The sequence below is a fragment of the Merops nubicus genome, unplaced genomic scaffold (genome assembly GCF_000691845.1).
Source record: "Merops nubicus isolate BGI_N331 unplaced genomic scaffold, ASM69184v1 scaffold6799, whole genome shotgun sequence".
In the NCBI taxonomy this organism is placed as follows: domain Eukaryota; kingdom Metazoa; phylum Chordata; class Aves; order Coraciiformes; family Meropidae; genus Merops; species Merops nubicus.
The window spans coordinates 30,099-51,532 of record NW_008630083.1 but is presented as its reverse complement, the minus strand read 5'-3'; the positions used below and the strand labels follow the sequence as shown (position 1 = coordinate 51,532).

The window sequence follows — 21,434 nt, the reverse complement described above, 5'->3', positions numbered from 1 at the left end:
TGAGCTTGGAGGGGGAGGAAGTGTTGAGACTCTCCAAGTCTTGAGACAGTCCAGTTCTGGGGTGCATCCAGGACACTTACCTCAATGTGAAAAGTAGGAAGTCTCCCTGGGTGCAATAGAACAGATGTAGCTGGGGAGATTGTGACCCCAAACTATGCAGCAGTCCAGTGGCTGAAATGCTCCACCAGGAAACGGAAGGCCAGTCTCAAGCAAAGCAAAAAGATAGTATTGCCACTGAATCAGGCAGCATCCATTTCCTGTGACAGAAATCTCCTATGCTGAAATGAAAATATGCCAGTTTGAAAACACTGAAATGAATAATTTTGGCTTTGAGGGATTTTTCCCTTTCATTTGCTCTTGGGCAAAACTACATGAGCTTGCAGTTTTGGGGATGAATAACTGTCAGTTGAAATGTTCTGACCCTACAAAGGCCATGCAGCTAGACAAGGAAGTAGGTCACACCTCCCTGTACACGGAAAAACTGTTAGGTAGTTTTTCTTTCTCACCATACCACCCTTTTCTGGGCCTAGGACATCTGAATACTTAATCTAAGTTTAGAAGTAATTGGCCAAGATTGTCCACTTATTCCCTGAAGAGTTAAGAGGAATGTCTTCTTTCTGGAGATCTCCACAGGTGGCTGCATGTAAGCACTGAAATGGACTACCAGTTGTAACTAAGGTTTGGAGTTTCATCCTATGTCTGATGCCCTCATAGCACAGCCAGCTCAATAGCATGGGCAAAAATACATTTTGCCACATGGGCAGTGAGTGCTGAAGTAATATATTCTGTCTGTCCTTGTGACTGTTGGCATCAGAACTCACTTCTGAGCTCTGGAAATGGGTAGATGTTAGGGAACTAGAGATATCAGGTTGACTGTGAGGAGGTGGTCTCCTCTTTCTTTTCACTAGTTGCCTACCTTCCTCCATCCCTCTGTAATGCTCACCTTACTGTGGGACACTTCATGCCATGGTGATCTTGCTTGCCTAGAAGATATCAAGTGGCTGAGCCCAGGAGACCTGCCCAAAGACCTCTGGATGCTGGTTGACAGAGAAGCAGAAGTGTCCCAGAATACTCTTGTTTTTTTCCTTCCCCTCTGCTATGATACAGGATGGATATCAGCAGACCCTCTTTCCTCCTTTCTGTTCTGCTTGCTCTCCTTCCACAGTTCTGGGACTCGTTTTCAGCCTCCTACCACCTTCCCATACTTCTCCAGCCCTCCAATCTCCTCCTTTTTTCCATATAGATTTACCTTTCTGTCTTCTCACTCTGTAAGTACAGGACTTCTTCACCACCCACCACCTTGTTCACACTCCCATGTGACTGTGCTTACAGACTGCTCCACCACCACCTGTGCAAGCTTTCTTTGCCTCCCAGTGCACCTCAAGCTGAGCTAAAGAACCCTTTAGGGAGAGTGCAATGACAGCTTGCGTCTCTTGCCTGTCCTCATGTCACAACTAACCTCATGCCATACCCTCCAGTAGTTAGGTCTTCCTCTGGTCATTGACTTCTGGGCTGAGTCCATCACAGGGACCCAAGTCAGGTCCTGCATTGAGCCTGTAATTGTGCACTACCTCACACCCTCCTCAGCTACAGAAGAGAATCTAGTGTTAGCTTCTCTGGGAATAACACTGCTGTTCACAAATAACCACATTTAGCCTTAGTGCACCTCCCCAAGACCATTTTTTTTTCTCTGCTTTCATGCAAGGGGTTGGTATGTCCTGAGGCTGGAGAGTCCTCAGGGCCTTGTGCAGACAAGATCCCCATCTGCATCTGCTTCCTCCAGACACCAGGAGCCAGAACCACAGTCAGGTCACCCTTGGGGTTGGTGCAGATTCACCCTAGAGGAAGATGTCTGCACTGGAGATATACTGAGGAGTAGTAATAATATTAATAATCATAATAACAAAACCAAGACGACAACAATATTACAATTATTAAGTAATTTTTTACAACTCTATTAAGTTACAATATACCACAGTATACCGTACAGCAGGATTGATTACTGCCTATACTCATTATATCATATTATACTCCAGGACTGTCAAATTTCATATGTTTTTACCAAAAGTAAATGCTGATTTTTTTTTGTTCTGAAAGGCCTTTTCCCTTGTATTAGAGGGGAAAAAGTCCATTAAAAATGGTAGTGAATAAAAGTTGTAAAAATTTTACATATTTGTAGCCTTAAGGATCAAAAAGTGAAAAATTTTCTAACCTGCTATATTCGACCTGAAAGAGGATTGTTTTTAAAAAAATAACAGCTGAAGAACTAACACAAATCTTATAAGTTTTTAGGTCTAATTCAATATATTTTGCATGCTTTGAGGCTGTGAGACTGAAACTCCTTCCTGTTTACCTGTAGGCTCGTGGTGAGAAGCAAGTCTAGCAGCTGACGAAGATTGACAGTTGATTCAGTTTTCTGTATATGAAAGTGAGAGGAGTCAAGGCAAGAAGAACTTGAGCCTCTGTCCTGCAATGACATTTAATGTAAAACTCCCCAGGGCTTCTGCATATGAAGCTATAAAATAAATAGCCCTAGCCTGAGGAATCACCTAAATGTTCTGGCCTCCATTCAAAAAGAGAGACTAAGCACCTGCTTACACTGAGGATCCTGTGTGTCCCCATTATTTTTGTGGTGAAAGAACACCAAGTGTAGATCACCTTTGTCAGTGTCTTGCAGGAGCATGCCTCAGGAGTCATTAATACTGAAAATAATCCCAAGGAAGTCAATGGAAGAACAGGACAATAAGGATTGTATTTGTTGTTTTTATAAACTCTTGATTGTATAAAACGCTATACAAACATCTCTCTATCTCTCTATCTATATCTCAAAAGGAACTCTTACTCGGCTGTTAAAACTCCCAGATTAAAGGACCTTGCAAAGGTCTGATCCTCTCCATTGCCTATATTCAAGAGTGCCTTGAGTGACTAGCTCTGGTGCAGAGGTCTCCAGTGGAAACACCCAGAGCTAGGTGAGACAGCCCCACTGCTGCCTCAGATAACCCAAAAACAAGATCTCTCCACAGGCTCGGAAGCTCTGCAGGCTGCAGGGTGAGATACCAGATGGGCTGTCATCTGGGGGAAGGAGGAAGGAAGCACCCCGCAGTGTCTGACTCCCAGCACCTGAGCCCTGTCCAGCACAGGTGCAGCAGTGCTCTCTGCACAGGGCAGGCTGGACGTGAGCGGTGCTGGGGAAGGTGGTCTGAGCCACCCTCGGTGCAGTAATCCACAGTACTGGCCCAGGGACTGGAAGACCCTTCAGGCTGGACAGTTTCAGGCTCCTTAGTCTCATTTTCTGGGATAATACCCTAAGGACACACTGGGATGTGTACTCTTCCCAGTCCTTTTGGTGAGGCTGGACCACTCTGATGAGAGGAATCCAAGATCTCAGTAACCAAGTCTTGTAAATAATAATAATCTAAGAAGAAGCATCTTTCTGAAACGCACCATCCACTGAGAGCTGGACAATGCTGAGCTCTGGTCACTGTTACTGAAGTCATTTATGAAGCTCATACAAAGCCTCTCCCTTTGAAAGTCTGTGGAGCACAGGCTCACTGACACATCAAGTCCTGCTTTGTCAGCTCAGCTTTGCTGGAAGAATGGACTAGATCCCTACCTATTCTGGCTGCTGTGGACTTTTTATGTGCTTTATGCCCAAAACACAGATTTAGCTCTTCTCAAAGAGAAGACTAGACCCAGACGATCACATATGGGTGCTTGAGCTATGAAACAGTTATATAAAAGTGAGTGTTGGTGACATTTCTATTTTCTCTTCCTCTATCAACATCCCAAATGCAGGGAGTGACACTCCCCCCCTGCCCTAAAATTCTTAAAATAAAACACACATGCGTAGATGAAGAGACTTCAAGGCTGTGGAAAGGACACCTATGCACATGTGTCCAGGGCTTCTTCTCTAAATCATGAAAATAGGAGGAGGGTGCAAAACACAGGTCTGCCTCCAGTGTTACAGTCTGCATAGCTGGAAGTGTTTTCTTTTCCAGTCTGCTGTTTTGGTGGAGGGAATGCATTTCGGGATGCTGATCCTCCCCCAGGGGAAACAGGCTTTTAGGGGCAGAAGGGTTTTTATGCACAGAGGACCTAACTCCTGATATCCAACACACATGACGGTCACCTAGAGAAGTATCATACACCATATGTACATCAGGTGCTTGTCCAGACTGCAATGGATGCTGCTCCTTTAAATAACTTTTTTTTTTTCTTGCTTTGTTGGGCACAGCAACACTGAAGTCATGTTGAGAATATTGCACTAAGACTCTTCTAAAACTGAGAGTTCGGTGCTTAAGCCATTACTTAGTAATTTCTACACTTCGTCACGTAAGCTTCACTCAGCAGTAAAATGTACTCGCTCACAGCTCTTCAGAAGACACTGCAAATGCTCTCTTCCATGGAGGTGATCAGAGCCATCTCCTCTGGCCACCTGCATGTTCTCAGTGTGAAACAGAAATCGTGTGTAAGGCATGGCATTAGTTACCAAACTGCAGTGGAAGGGTAAGATGAATTTTTTCACTGTACTTGAAAAAGTGAAGACATTACAAGTGAGGAAGAGGTTAATTGTTGCAAAATACACGGTCATTTCCTGAGCCCTGTGGTTGGATGAGTACAAACTTTCAACTATTTCTAATTCTTCTCTGTCATTTATGAGGCTTTCAAGGTGCACTGTACCTCCCAGACCAGGTAAGGAATACAGCTTTTCACTTCTTGATTATTTATTCAAAATTGGTTTTCAGCAGAGTCAGACTCAGCCAAGACTGATTTGTTTTCCCTCCTCTTACTTATACCCGAAGGGAGAACAAAGTTCATTGCAATCCAATAAGTACATGTGTGTCTTTGTGCCAGATGACTGTGAGCTGTAGAAGTAGTGAAATAACTGCATGGGTTAATAACAGAGCAATGATAATGAAGAAGTTATGTTACACATAGTCAGATGTCAGAATTTTTGCAGCAAATGCTGCTGTAAAAGAGAAAGAAATCTCCTACCACCAGTTTTAAAGAGTTCATTCTACACAAACCACTGTAAAAATAAGGGGTGCTCAGGTGTACAGTTTGCTTTAGTAAGGAAAGTAGTAAAAATCGTAGTGTGTCTTCAGTAGTATTTTTAAAAGGAGGAAGAACGAGCTTCTACAAATTGGGGGGTGAGGGGGAACCCAGACAGATAATTCTGTACCAGTTTTATTTGTAAATCTGGACCTGATATCTATTACTAGGTATTGCAGAGTCATGTAATGTAGTCATCCTGAGACTGTTCCTGAGGTTTGCAGCAACCAAACACACAGACAGAAGTGACTGTGGAACCATATCATAAACTGATACAATTTCATCGGGGTGTTTTGATGCATAAAAACTGAACTCAGACAGACTGGCACCAGAAGGAAGCCTTGTAACACAGTGCACTCTTGCACAGTGCATTTGTTGTCTCTTAATAGACAGGGAGAGAGACTGCTTGTGTGGAGGTTTTAATAATAGTTCAGAAACAAGCATAAAATAGTCATCTGTAGGGCAGTTATTGTAATAATGTGCTGTCACCAGGTCACCCTACAGAAAGTGAAATTGTACATGCCGTGAGGACCCCTGGGTGAAGTTAGGCACTAGAGATACAGGTTTTTGGCATTTGCTGTTTTTAAAGTCTTTGTTTGTAGTCAGTTTTAATGTTTGTACACTGTCCCCTTGCCTGTGCTCAGTGACTGGCGCTTTCTGGATTTTTTATACATAGTGGTCAGGAGAATCTAGCTAGGGTTTTCAAAAGCATTTGTTTGATTCAGACACACAAGTCCCATCAATGTTTGTATTTCATTCCTAAATCACCTCCACTTGACTTGTGAGATTGCTGCTAGGGTAGCACTTGGATGTCTGAAACGAATTTCACCCTTAAAAGACTTTATGAGCCTCAGAAATCTTGTCACTGTCATCTGCAGATGGGGAGCTCAGATGAATCCCAGCTGACACCAGACTCGCACCAGGTTTCTGCAGCTCCCCAGTGCTGGTGATCTGATCACGAATCCCAGGTCTTCCCTTGCAAACAGCTGTGCATCACTTTAGGCACAGCGTGTTCTGCTACCCATGGGCAGAAGCACTTGCATCAGCCTTAGTCTTCTCAGTTTGAGTATTGGTGCTAAGCAATTTGGTGTTCAGCTCTCTATGGCATTAGTGGCTGACTAGATGAAAGCTGGCTGAGGAGTCCTACCCCTCCGCAGTCACATTTCCCAGTTACTGCACAGGCACAGCTCAAGGGAAAGTACTCAGTAGCCTTGTGTGGGAAGAGCAAACTGAACCAGGATTCCCCCATCACCAACCAGCAGCTTAACCACTGATTCTGCCTTCAGTTTTTAGCTGCTCTTCAGGTATATTTATTGAAGATGTGTATTCACCTTCTGTCTTTCAGGGTAGGTTTGGGTTCAAGTCAGATGCATCTGCCTGTGCAGACAATTTTTCTCTCACTGATGACCGCAAGTGCCAAAATGGCCAGCTTAGGTGATTTTAAATGTTTGCTTTCAGCACTCTCTTGCAGCATGAATATCTTTTTCTGGTGTGGGAAAAGGCTGTACTCCTCTCTGTTGGAGGGAGGCCTACGTTATCTGTAGCAGCATTACAGGGTGGAAAAGCAACAAACCCTAGAGAAGTCATTCCTGGTATGGTAAATGTGGTGTCCTCCAGTAACTGCTGTACTCTGGTCAAGTGGCTGGAGTGGAGAAACCCAGCAACCCACAACCCAGCCTCAGGAAGTTATTGTGTGGTGGACTCCTTCTGTCCTGCTCAAAAACAAAAGGCACCAAGGCTGTTTCTCAATGTGTTTAGAAGATGTGGTGGCATTTTGCACGTGTATTTCCGCCTAACAACTTTACTTCATATTTGCATAGTTTCCAGATAAAAGGTTGTTTTGAAGCAGAAGTCCAGGGGGCTTCACCGCTGACAGCTAATGTTTGCAAAGCCTCCAAATGGACAGAAGAATGTTTTTCATATCACACATATTTATTGACACTGTCCTCATGTTTTTGACAGTATGCAAAATGAGCTTGAAAGTTTTCCTCTGAAAACTTACTTTATAGAAGTGGCAGTGTTTGGCCCTTGATTAATGCCTCAGAAATTCCTGAATGAAATGAGCTCATTTTATAAGTAAATGTTCTGGGGACTGTTATTTGGGCTTGTTTACTCTTACTTCCAGCTCTTGAATGGGAAGGTCAAGTTGGTGTTCCTCCCGGGCTTGCTATTTATACGCAGGAAATCTGAGAAGGACTCTCAGCCTGAGAGTTAGGCTTGTTATTTTAAAGTAGATTTAAAAGGGGTAATATAATCCATTTTTTCCCCCCTAAATTTAAGTGCTAATCAATGAGAAATATCCCACAGGGTTCATTTTCTAAATCCTTTGAATCCAGTAATGTCAGTTTGACCTGGTCTCTTTTCACGTATTTCTGATCATAAGCCTCCCATCTTTACTGAAATTTTCCATTTGTAGTCTTATTTTTCAGTGTTTTCAGTGAGTATTTAACTAAAGCTAAATAGCTAAATACTCAGACAGAGAAAGACAGAGAGATATCTGTACACACTTTATGCAACAACTCCATTATTTTTAAATGGTGGTTTTTTGCTCTTATTGATATCATAACAGAGAGATTCTGCCATTTTTTGCACACAGACGGATGAGGGTTCAAGAGTGTTCAGCCTGGGGCAAGGCATCTATAATCTCATTCATCAAATGCTGCATATTTTTGTCACATTTTCACACTACTGCATGAGGAATCCAAGCTCAGCACCTGGTGAATGGAAAATAAGGCACCTGGTGAATGGAAAATAATTTGCCCTCACACCCTCGCTCTCCCAACTGCAGATTAAGTCTCAAAATAACAACAGAAAATACTCATCAGTGTGGTCATGATGAAGCAGCCCGGGTAACTTACTACCAGATGCATTGCACCTGATTCAGGTCTGCAAAAATGGGAAGGGAAAAGATCAGGTCACCAAAGAGTGTGTGCTCTTTTATCTTCATCTTCAGATGTGGATATTATGCACCTTTAGTAATCCTGCACAGGAACATTTTACAGCTAGTGAACTGTATTTGAAAGCTATGAAAGGCAGTGTTATCAGTGCTTGTCACAGTTCAGCATTATCTTTAGATGTGTTCCTTTTAATTTTATTTTTTTTTTTTTTTTTTGGTAACAACTGATTCTTAAAAGATTTTTTCCTTTGGTCTTTTCTGCAGCTCTTACTCATAGAGGAAACCTGATCTGCTGTAGCACGGAAACATCAGCGGTGACCACGGCGAGACAAAATCCTTAGGGAGCTGCCTGTAAGTCTGATCAACATTTAAGATGAAAAGTTTTGCATTTTCTTTGGCAGGATGTTACATGCAGAGTTTAGCTGTATGAGGCAGTTGCTGAGGCAATAAGGGAATATTCAGGAACACGAGCTGCTGCTTTGAGTAGGTGAGTAAGCACAAAGAAAGGAATCATCTGGTAAAGACTTTTTCTTTCTTTTTTCCCCCTTCTCAAAAATATTATTGGTCTTTTAGACTCTCTAATTCATGCCCAGTTGAAATCCTTTTCTCCCAGGATGCTGGGTACACTGAGTGGACCCCACTTCTGGGCTGCAATCACTGAGCAGCTGAAGGCTGGGAGAAAAGCCTTTCATATTTTTGTTACTTCACCTTGTGGCAGTCAAGCAGTGCAGGGATCAAAGGGAAATCCTCCTGGAGTCCAGGGGGTAGTGAGAGGTAGGGTGGGAAACTGTGGATAAGCAGGAACAGAAGCAGTGAGGGAAATTAAAAAAGGAGAAGAGGAAAACTGGTAGCATGGAATGGAGGTCGGTGAGGCTGGAGGGCAGTGGCTGGTAATGGAAGAAGACGGACTTTGTGTCACACGGATCAGATGGTATGAGTTGGTTTGTAGATGACAGCAAGGCATGACCCCGTCAGCTTTTTTTTTTCCTCAAGTACACTGGAGAAACAAGGGAAATCTCCAGGTCTCAGTAACTTAAAACCAGGCAAAGCAGGTTCGCCTGCACCCTCTCGTGGTCTACACGGAAAGCTGGTTTTACCCGACTAATTCTACACTGTATCCATTTGCTGCGACCAGTCATACCCTGCTCTTAGCTTATTTTACACATCTGTAATAACTGTTCTCAAGTTCTAAAACATGATGGCTACCTCCAAACTCCTTCTTGGGAATGATCTTTGGTCTATGATAACTCCCAAACTGCACAAGGTGATTGCGTGGGGCCCAGAGTTGTTTGAGGGAGCATTAGCTGTGTGAAATAAAACTGTGCCAGAACTGTAACAGGCCAAGGAATTGAATTTCATGGCCTGAGCCCAGGTCCTGACAGCATTTAATTTACTAATATTGACATACTCTTCATCTAGTAACATCTCCCTCGTGCATGTGGTACAGTCCTCAGTCTCCTAAGTGTAAATATTACAGAAGAACACTTCAGCACAACAAATCAATAAACAGCCCATTCAGAGGGAGACCGTTGCCTGTGTCCTTGATCAGCTCTCATCTGCTTGCTGCTGGAGGACACATGCTGAATGAGAGGTAGGACTACAAGAAAAGGCAAATTAGTCGTGTGATTTTAGTGACTGAGAGATGTCCTGGGAAATGACATTCCACTATCGATTCTGCCTGAAAGTCTTGGGTGGTGCTGAGAAAAGGGCACCACCCTAAGAAAAGAATACATGAAAAGTGCCTGAAGTGGTAATGAGGTGGAACTTCAGATTTTCAGCTCCAAGTGGGGACAATTCTCATACAGCTTCTGACTACTGGGGAATTATACCCTAGTAGTTGCTTCTCATAAGATAGCAGTACTTAAGATACTTAAGGACAGGCATAGAGCAGATGTCCATCTGCAATTATGGAACAATTGGATTTTGACAGGACTGGGAGAGCTGGCCTAGTGCCAGTAAGGAGCACGCTTAAAGCACATCAGTAATTTCTTGTTTACAAAGACAAATACTTTATTTTCAAACACAGTCAAGGAGTAGGAAGTAGTGTAACTCCTCCTCAAGAGCACTCTCCTAGGAGAAGGAGCATGCATGTTCTACACTCTCTTTGGAAAGTATTTAAAGCCTTAGCCACCTCCTTCCTTGCCAGCTAGCTAGTATGCCAGCTACCACAGTCTGGGCTGATTTGCACCTGGCCAGCTGAAGCTGGAAGAGCAAGAAACGGTTCATTGAATAGAAAAGGAGCAGATGCCTGAAATATTGTTCAGCTAGAAGGCAAAAGACCTCACGTCTAGTCCCATCTTCAAAGACACTGTTTCACACTAAGTAGTCGCTAAATAACCTGAAAGGCCAATATAAAGAGTAGATATCAAGCTATGTCTGTTACCTTATGGCTCATGACTGCCCTTGTCACTAGGCTAGAGAATCTTTTGCCCTTCTGCATGGCATTTTGGTCTTTCCCTGAACTGTCATATTGATAATACTTTACTGTGCATCTTTGATGTGAAATATGGACAGTGCCCAGCAACTCTGGTTAAAACAATCTCCCGCTCAGATAATACGTCCCATGGTCAGACTTTGAAGGCAACTTGAGGCATCTATTTCCTGACCTTAACCGCTACTCTATCATTTAGACAGGGAAAGGAAGTGTTTCTCTTCTATCAACCATATTAAAAGATTGTAGCAAATCATATTCAGTCCCCAGAAGGAAAGACAACAGGGGATTTTCCTAAATGGAACCTTCACAGAAAGGTTCAAGGCTCAGGTCTTCCAGCAGTTTTCCTGCGAGAGAAGATGTTCTGTGAGACTCACTATGATTTTTCTCTCCAAGCTTTCATGTTTCCAAATCTCATCCATAGTCTCCTCCAGATAATGTCTGTATGTAATATGTGAACAGTGCTGACTTCACACTGTTACTCATAATTTTGCTGACTATTTCAGATCCCATTCTGAGACACCTAAGTCTTCACTGATGCCTTAGCCTTCCACCCACGTGACGCTCATCTTACAGAGCCTGAAAACACGCTTCAGATCTGGCTTCAAGGGGTTAACTTTTCAGAAACAGACACCAACTCTAAGTTCCTCATTTTCAAATGCTTATTAAAAGACACCTGGGTCGGACTTGCAGAATTATTGAGTACTCACAGATCCAGATACAGTCAATAGAAATGTTGCTTTGAAAGAGTAACTTTTTATGTAATGCCAAAAGCTCTCAGAAATCAATTCCTAGGCAACTCAGGGCCTCCATTCCTCACTTTCCTGCTTGTCATATGGGATTAAATAATCTCCATATTAGAGGAAGGCTCCAAAGAAGAAATGTGTGGGTCTTTTTGAAGGACTTGTATGCTACAACACTGGATGCCACAAAAATGCCCACAAATAAATTATTTATTTGGTACTGAGGACTAGAGTTTGAACAGTGCACTACACATAGGGAATAGTGTCACTCATTGACCAATGAGGAGAAAAAATTCTAAATCTTTCTGATGGGATATTTTGCCTTTGGTAGATTGATGGGCAGGCATTGATTCCAATAAAGATCAAATGGAAATGGGCGGGTTTAAACTTGTCAGCTTCCCAGACAGCTGACTTGTAAAGTTTCTTGGCAGCTGGATTGATTTGCTCTCTTCAGCTTGTTGACTTCCAGCTTTTTGCTAGTAGGATCACAACACTGCAATGCAACCAGGGGACACTGCTGATGAAATTCTGCCTCCCAGGCTCTTCAGATGTTTATTTGTCTGGACTGCTAGGGCAGTAACCTTCCTGAGGTATGAGAGCATTGTGAGTATTTTGACAAGGAAGGAAAAGACAAGACATTTTCTTAAGGAAAACCTTCCCCTCACCTCAGTCCCAGATCTGCAAAGCTGATGATCTTGTTTATATAGTGCTTAAATAATCGGTGTACTCATCAGAGCTATTATGGTCATTAGAAGTACACAGTCAAAATGCCTGCAGCTTATTCGAGATTGCAGCGAACAGAAGTTGGCACCTAGTACAAGAATGTGAGACTGAGTCAAGCAGGAGCAAGATCAAGCCCTTAAGCTGACCTAAACACTGCTTTTCACATTGAATCCAACATTTCTATCAGCCCAATTAGTGACCTTAATTTGTATGTGCTTGTCAAAGAAAATATCTGGAGCCCACTTTTTCACATGAAGATGTGCCTTCTCAGTCACACATTTATCCTGTGGTGCATAAAGATTTCTCACACATTTCTCACACATTTCTCCTGCGGTGCATCCTCTAAAAAGATGAAAAATTAAGTTTTCTGCTAGGTGTTTGGCTTTTGTGATATCAGAAACTCTGCCGTGCAGATACATAGCCTTAAAATCTGATCTTGGTGGATAAAATAGCCTCACAAACTCATCACTTAGATGTTTCAGGTACCCCGTGTTAAGTGTTTGAGGTTTTAAACCACACATACTTGTGAAAGCTTTTTTTCAGCATCTTAAATGAAAAGTTTTCCGTCAACAACACTTCTGAGATAAATTAATAGGATATTGCACTATTTTACCTGTTCTATTATATTAGGCTGATATGTTTCCTTGACTCACATGTCTATTCCTGCTAATATCTGTGGGCTGTTTTACATGAGTACAAGATTGACCTTACATGAGAGAGGCAGAGATCATAACTGATCTGGATATCAGTAACACAGATGGTTGGTCTACTCTTGGCTTGAAAATGTTTACACTGAATGGGGTGGAATCTCAGCACCTCCCAGTTTTTTCTGCTGCAGTACTGCAAAAAGCAAACTTTGAAGCCTCTCACAGCAGTGCCTGGGGATCCCTTTGCTATATAGGGAACACCAGCATATGGGGAGGTTATTCCTGTGCCAGGTAGCACTACCAGAGCACAGACAGAAAATTGTACTATAGAAATTTCAGCGTCTTTTGTTGTCCCTACTATTCTGACAGCACTAACTTGTTTCTGGGACTAGAGTAGTCATGAGTGTAGAAGGAAAACAGATGATCAGAAACATCCTTCCCAGCTTCTAAAGAGCATGGGGGCATCTGGGGATTTGATTCCTCATGTTTGAAATCAAATATTTAGTGTTAACAGCTTGCCATTTCCAACAATTCCACGATTCAAACTAACATGCTGCAGGAGCTGTAAATGGTCCTCTAAGCAATGAAAAGACTTCTTACCTTCCATATATACTCAGCTTAATTTTTTTTTTCTGGGATATCTGAGAAAAAAAGAAAGGAATTAATAAGGAGGGTGTTGTTTACAAAGGACTGGTCGGAAATTTGAGCTGTGCTGGGAGTTAGAAATAAAGTCATGCTTCTATATCAAAGATACATTTGTCTCCAGCTGTGGGGCCAAGAGAGCCAAATGCTAAATGCTCTCACTTCCTATTGCCTTCAGTGGAAGATAAACGTATTCCCTTGGTCTTGGCCCATTCATAAATTGTGTCTGTCATGAATTGAGTCAAGCAGGATTTGGTGTAAGATTAGCAGACTGCTTTTTGTAATCACATTAAATACTGTGCCATTTATTCTGAGCAATAATTTTATGGCTTTGATCTCAGGCTTCAGAAAGGGTGGGTGAGAGATATTCTGAGCAGTTAGCATGAGACTCATGGTGACACTTGCCCAAAAGAAGAGACAACACCAACAAGCTCTCCAATGGCACCGTGGGCAGTAGAAAACACTAGCCTATTTTCTTCCTCAGGTCTGTGATTTACAGTGGATTTCCATGGAGTGAAGGTTGACATTACTGCACAAGTAAGGCCATGACACACAGAAAACGATACGATGTTGCAGAAATCAGGGGAAGGAACTAAACAACATGAGGTGGAATTATAAATCTCTGAATCCCAGTCTTTCCTCCACTTGGCCAAAGATTTTTTATGCAATGCACAGGAAGTTGGTTAATCTTCAGACCTACACTCTTTATCGAATTTGGCTAGAATTAACCAACAAGTTCACATTTATTGAGGGAGAGAGAAGAAATATACACCTGTGAAAGAGACCAAAGATCCTTTTCAAACAAAGCAGAACAGCAGCTGGGCTCAGTAGTTGCTTGGCTTTTGTTTATCTTTGTGCTTTTATATTAACAATAATGTGAACAAAGTGAATGCCTGCTCTGCCTGTCAGTCATCTAGGACTCTCACAACCCTTTATGGATTCTCCTACATCACATCCTTCCCCTTCAGATGAGGCCACACACCCACCCACAAACCCCATTTGTCAGGTGTGCTTAAAAAAACAGTCTTTCACTTCTAAGTCATAGAATAGAATCATAGAATTGTTTTGGTTGGAAGAGAATTTTGAGATCATCAAGTCCACCTGATACACCAGCACTGCCAGGTCACCATTAAACCACGTCCCTCAGCACCACATCTCCACAGCTTTGAGACCCCTCCAGGGATGGGAACTCCACCACTGCCCTGGGCAGCCTCTTCCAGGGCTTGACAACCCTTGCAAGGAAGAAGCTTTCCCTAGTATCTAATCTAAACTTCCTCTGGCACAAGATTTTTTTTTTTTTTAATAAAAAACACCTCTACCTAGTATTTTTTTTGGTGTCTCCTCTCAAGATTTCAGCCTATGCTGTTTCTGTGAACCGTATTTATTGACTGATTCATAGAAATCATTGTCTGGCCCAGCATCTTGGTGCACATTGTCCAGAGAATCCTGGCCCTTGGCTTCCATTTCTATAACCTAGTGCCCTTGTGCCCTCTTACTTTCTTCTGGGAAGGAGGCAAACATCCAAGCCTTCCCTGAAATAGCCTCAGTCTGTGCTTTCTGTGTCAACATCAATGCCTCAATGCTCTCCTCCTCCGGAGCAGAAATGTGCTGTAGATATTATCTTGTGGGTATTGACTTCCTTTTTGAGATCTGAGCCGAAGCTTCATTCATTTGATGCGTAGCCATCAAAGGCAGTGTGGATAAACTGCAGTGGTGCTGGTAAATAAAATTCTTGCAGACTGCTATGTATCGTCTTGTTGCTTCATATACAAGTGTTCAATGGGTTTATTTAGAAGCAGAAAGTTAAACTTGCAGTAGTTAAATTACATAATAGCTCTGAAGAGCAAGGTGAAATATTTCAATTTTATCTATTTATTTTATATTAATTTTATTCTTATTTATTTCACTTATCAGATAAACTCATCCTAAGCTATCCTTGACCTAAGTACCTTTCAATGACCAGTCACACTGGTGAAACACAGTGCCATAGATTTTGGCAATGCCCTATGTACAGACAATTGCAAATGACAGCACTTTTTTGAATATACTTCTTCAAGACACCGTGATTGTAGCTTTAAAACATTTTTCCTGTTGTTAAGGCTACAAAGATTGTACTGCTGCTGAATCACTACTGTCAATGATGACAACTGATAAGAGCATTTCCCCAGTGGAGAGACAGCCAAATATAGTATAATTTTTAAAAAGCCAGCATAACATTCTTAGAGCATATAAATGCTCTTTACAGATCAGTTTGTATTTGCCTTTTTGACACTGACAGTCCAGCTGTCCTTACTGGCAAACCCCATGGTAAAGTACTTACTGTCCTTGCTGTGTTTTATATACTTTGGATCTAGTAGATCTCAAATTAAATAACTGGGTAGCAAAAAATGGTGCTAGCCTACACTGCAACAGTTTGGAAACCAATCTCTCTTCTCACTATTAGAAATAGTCCCTTCACTTCAAGTTTCAGTCTGGGTGGGCAAGAAACCTGTGCTTGTTCTTTGGCTAAAAGTACAGAGTTTCCATTTCTGAAGTTCCTGTTAGAGTTTCCACTAGTTCTGAATGCCCCCACCACCCAGTAGAAAAAAAAACACCTAGTTTGGGGCTCTTCTGTGTTGTTTATACACTCTGTTTAAAAGGTTATCAAGTCTTTTTTAACTTTTTGTATGCTGAAAAGCAGATTGTTTCAACCACTACTTCCTTATTTCTCCTCCCTTCCTCTTAACTCTTTGCTGTACAGCCTCTTAGTCATGTTTTCTTATTTGTTTACAGTCTATGCATAAATTGATCTATTCATCTTTTCAGCCAGTTGGGAATATGAAAGCCAAGCAAATTTTCAGGTAGCTTTCCATCAGAAAAGCAAGAAACAGCTGAAGAGGTGACAACAGTTAGGTAGAAGTAGGAGTTTGTCAGGCTTTTACCACCATGAATGTTATGGTCTTCTCCTTCGTCCTTCTATCTGTTTTATTTTGACAAGCCTACGTCACACACTGCATTGGAAGCATCAGGATTCTTTGCTATCTGCCAGTACCCAACACTGAAAATTACCTGATCATCTGCTGCTTTCCTCAAACCCTGTCCTTCACAATGGTGCATCCACATGCCCACTGATATCAGTTAGTCATACTAGCAATAACAGGATGTCTCAAGAGATAGCTGAGGTCTCATGCTGGGGTGAGGAGGTGTGTGTAAACTACTCCATGTATCTCCTCTGACCCTACTTCTGTTAAAAAAGTATTAGGTTATTCTCCAGTCTGAGGCCAACCTGCCCCATGTTGTAACTTAGAGATCACAGCTTTTTTTTTTTTTTTTTTTTTTCCTGAAGTCGTTTTCTCTGGCCTTAAAGTGGAGAAAACAGCTTCCTAGGAATCTCCCTGTGTAATGCCCCTCTTGGAAGGTAAATGTAGTCAGTTACGTATCAGAACCAGGCATGTTCATGTAACAAGAAATAGCCCTACATCACTCCTGCCTGTCAGGAGGGAAAGAAACATGAGCGCTCAGCCCGGTGATCTGCAGTGAAGGCACCATGCCCACCTGCCAGACTCACCCTTGTCCGCCTCCACAAGTCCTGTGCATCAAGACTACTCTGTCTGGGAGAATGATGCAAAAGTGCAGAGTTGAGCCAGGTAGCTGCTGAATGCCTTTCCTAGCCTGCTGGGATGGGAGGTAGGGACAGGATAACTGTTCTCAAGGAGTCTGGCAAGGTAAGGTCTTTGGACATAGCACAGTCCAGAAGAATGGGTTAGTTGATTGAGTGTCAGTACAGTATGGAATACTCACAAGGATTTTTGACCTAGACAAAAGCCATCAGGACTGCTGCAAAAGGAAAAAAGGCAAGTACTCTTACTTGACTGTCACTGAGGCTTACAACAGGCAGTGCAGGCAATCCATTCAGGATGAGACTACACTCTCCGAGGGATGATTTAGCTGCACAAGCCAAGGAGATTTTCATGCCAAAGGGGCACAATCCCAGAAGGCAGAGCAAAGCAGATGTACATTTGTGGCTTACATTATATGTGCAACATCAAGCACCTGCGTGTTCACTTGTTGGCATTTACCCCAGCCTCAAACTAAAGAAGAAAAGATTTCTTCACAGGTGGAGTTTCCAATATCCAACATTGATGCTAGCATGGAAAAAAAAAAGCTTCAGGAGCCTAAATACTTTCTTGTTGTCCCTGTAAGTGCTAAAACTCAACACTAAGGTCCTCAGCTTTTGCTAAGGATGCCCAACATCAAAACTATGAAGCCTAGTCACTATGTGCTCAGAAACACATATAACCTAATACCCAGCTGAAGGCTGAAGGCCTGAAATGATCCACAGTTGTGGAGGGGGGAAAGACCATTCCTTGCACTGTATCATTTTGAGGTATACGAGCATATCATGATAAAAGCATTTACTGGAGACTTACTGGAGAAAGGTAGTAATGCCATGTGCCCTCTAATCCTGTGGATGCTTAGGGCACTGTCAACAGACCAGGGACGTTGGTCTGACTGGGACCAACCATTCTTGTGTAAATCTATTAACCACCATGTTAAAGTTATTTATCTACAGTTTATCTTTTAACACCTCAATTAGTTCCAGTTTGCATGATGCAACTGGGATATAAAGTCCATGGATGAGAAAACTGCAGTTCCCATTTTGATGAAATTCATATTTTTTACATGAAGTGGCTAATAGAAAAATGTATTGCTTAGTGGGAGGTGTAGTGTCAAACGGCATCACCCCGAAGACAGAAATTAATTCATATCTCCCACATCTCTACTGAGTGGTATTTGGGAAATGTGGACAGTACTATTGTTGCTGGTTCGGATCCTTCCATTTTTCGTGAGGCAAGACTGATGCAAGCATCTCACTCCAGGATAAACTGCAGTCATAGTAGATGCTTGTAGCTAGAGTTCTCCTTAAAAGCCCCAGCACTGTGTCGAAAGCTGCAGCTTTCTCCAGGACCAGGGTGTTTCCTGTTGTCTGGCGTGCCTGCTGCTCTGCCTCCTGGTGTTGTGAACCTCATTCTGAAATGCCCAGCTGTGAGCCGAGGAGGTGTGGGACATCTCAGCCGGGGCCATGGAGGCTCCTGGGCAGGCAGGTGCCTCTCTCTACTGGTGTTTCTACAGGCCGGGGGAGAGGAGGTTGGATGGTGGGTGCTGGGCTCTCTCTGTGGATTTGCTTTCTCTATTAACTATTTCTAGGTACTTGTTGCTTTCCTGTGTCTGTCTTTTATTGTTATTGAGCAAAACTAACCACAATCTCTTGTTACACCCAGTTTCTAAAGAAACTCTTTTAACTGGTTTTCAGTTGAACTGTGGCTTTCTTGAGCTCGATAGTGCAAGAACAAGACATCAGAAATCCAGTGTACCAAGTAATACTCTGTCTTTTGTGATAGGAGGTACTCAGTCATTTGAGAACCAGAGAATACTATTGTACCTTGCTGTTTGTAGAAATATTTCCCCTTAGCTTATTATTGCATTATTATAATGTGAACAGAAAAAAAACACTCTACTTGTAAAGAAAGAATTTTCTGTTTTGATAATTGATTAGTGAAACTTCATTATTTGAGAATCACAATTTAAGGTACAAGGAAGTGTTCAATTTATAAGAAAAATATATTAATTCATTTTTGACAAATGCAGTCCCTTGAATGTGGCTTGCACTGGACATTCAAAAAGATGGCACAAAACCTCATTCAAGAGCTTTCTGTCATAACTTTTGAACAATTTCATCAAGCTTACTGCACTGTTTTAAGAAATCATTTGAAGGTTTGCAGAGATTATAGCATAAAAGGTCGTGATGCCTTGTCTGGGAAAAATGTAGCTACAAAACACGAGAGCAAGTCCACTGATTCCAGTAAATTAATATTAATTAATTGGATGAATACTTTCTGTAAAACTAGATACAGAACCTATCTCACTTCTTGAGGTGTTCTAGAAAAGAAAATTGTCTAAGTAAATGAGCAGTGCATTACAGTAACAGTGTTCATCTTAGAGTAAGCATATGAGTCCAGTTTTTACAGACTGCTTCTTCAGTTAAATAAAAGCAGGTGCTAAGCCAGCAATTTCAAAACCTGCTTGTTCTTATGATGCTTGGAACATTTACAAAGCAAGACACTAATACTTCTTTAACCATCATCAGCGAAGCAACGGAGCAGTGCAAATATAAGGACATGGACCTGCTGTTCCAGAGGAGAGCCACTAAGACCATGAGGGGGCTAGAACACCTCTCGTATGAGGACAGGCTGAGAGAGTTGGGGTTGTTCAGCTTGGAGAAGAGAAGACTCCAGGCAGACCTCACTGCAGCCTTCCAGTATCTGAAGGCAGCCTGCAAGAAAGCTGGGGAGGGACTCTTTATAAGGGTATATAGTGATAGGATGAGGGGAATTCTACCTGTAAGAGGGCAGATTTAGATTAGAAATTAGAAAGAAGTTCTTCATTATGAGAGTGGTAAGACACCACTAGGAACAGGTTTCCCAGAGAACTTGTGGGTTCTCTGGGAACACATCACTGGATGTGTTCAAGACCAAACTGGATGGGGCTTTGGGAAACCTGGTCCAGTGGAAGGTGTCCCCACCCACAGCAGGGAGGTTGCAACTAGATATCTTTAAGGTCCCTTCCAACCCAAACAATTCTATGATTCTATGATTAATATTGTTAAAAAAAAAATTAAATCAGAGTAGGAAAATGAATTAAAAGACATCTACCAAGTGAAAGAGAGAACACTAGAATTGAAAACAATCTGATTATCATCCTCAAGGCCAAACCTAGTCTTGTCAGCTCTCAGGATAGTCCTGGTGCTTAATTATCTACCTCTTCTTGTTGCAAAGAAGCTTTTTCACAAAAGAGATACAAAGATGTTGATAACATCTTTGTCTCCTTATCGACATGGCTTTCTGCAGGAGTGATAATGAGGAAGTTTGTTGTGGGTGTTGTCCTCAGACCACTTTATCACAACACTTCGGAAGTGCTGAAGTGCTCTCGGAGTGCCAGAGCCACCCTTTTACACAGGCATGTTCAGTGAGGTGGGTCCTTACTCTGATCTATAAAGTCATGGTGTTTTGGTTAGCTTGCCATTGCAGAGAGGTCACTGACATATGGGTCTCCTGGTCAAAATACCGTTGCTAATTTTTCATCGACAGTTTCGGCAGCAGGAGACACGCTTGCTTTTGCTTTTGCTCTTGCAGAAGGGTGCTTGGAAAACAGTCATGGGAGCTACTGCTAAGGATCGATTCCTAAACAATATTTGAATGTATAATTCCTTTTGAGGACTTAGGCCAAATTAGCATCTATCCCAAACATTGTTTTGCTGCAAGTGCTTAAAGAAACGAGAAAAAAAGGGCAATAACTACAAGGCAGATAAAAGCCTAACCTTTAGTTAAAAGTAAGCTAGGTAGTTTTCACTCTTTGCTTCTGTCAAATTATATGTTTGAGTATAGCAAGTAAGAGGAAAGCAAGAATGAAGTATGATCCTATTATTCTTGAAAACTGCAAAAGTTATTATTTCATTTATAATTAAAATAAAAATGGCAATAGCAAAGGGTTGGCATGTGATGTGACCTAAAAATAGGAAAGTAGCAGCTTTAGGAAATAATAAAAAAAAAAAATTAAAAAAAATAGGAAAAAAGCAGACAAAGTCTGTCTTGTGATTAGTGTGACCATTTCAAAATATTTCCTGTTGTGATTGTATAATCTTTAAAAAGAAAGGATAGGTTAGCTGATGAATTGCTAGATGTCCTCTCTTTCTACTAGTCTTCATAAAAAAAAAAAAAGAGGATAGATTTCTTTTACATTAAAGAAACAGGTAAATAAAACTAAATAACAAGCCTTGGTTTTATGTGTAGGGTTGTTTATAATATGAAGTAATAGAATGCTCTAAAAACTATCAAACTCTGCAGTACAAACCCAGGTAACTTTTATGCCTATAGTACGCCTCAGAGGTAACATCTCTAGGGATGGTGTGTAACCTGTGGGAGGTTTGAACTGAGGAAACTGCTTTTGAATTTTGGGGTTTTTTTGTGTGTGTGTAATTTTTTAAAAAGAGTTTCAGAGAATTGAAAGAGGAACCTGTGCTGAGCAGCTAGTCCTAACTTGTACAAAACTTTCCCCACATCATGTGATGAAATGTCTTTTATCAGTGCACTCGTATCTTTGGTATTTGAGATGTTAGAGCACTATGGCTTTGCTCACCTGCATGGCTGGCTGGCTGGTGCTAGAAGGGGTTGTGAGAATTTATTTTGCCTTTCCAGTCTCTTTTATGAAAATATCATGCACGACCTTTACTAAACTCCAAACCACAAGAAAATGGGTTTATT

General features: G+C 41.8%; 1 protein-coding gene across 1 annotated transcript in view; it reads left to right on the top strand.

The window, feature by feature from the left end:
• The first annotated feature begins 4,650 nt into the window (after positions 1-4,650).
• The window catches only part of P2RY8 (purinergic receptor P2Y, G-protein coupled, 8), a 33,734-nt gene continuing 16,950 nt past the window's right edge, over positions 4,651-21,434 (top strand). The window contains exons 1-2 of the mRNA XM_008947150.1: positions 4,651-4,692; positions 8,213-8,299. The gene's annotated coding sequence lies outside the window, so the exon portion shown is untranslated. The remainder of the gene's footprint in view (positions 4,693-8,212; positions 8,300-21,434) is intronic.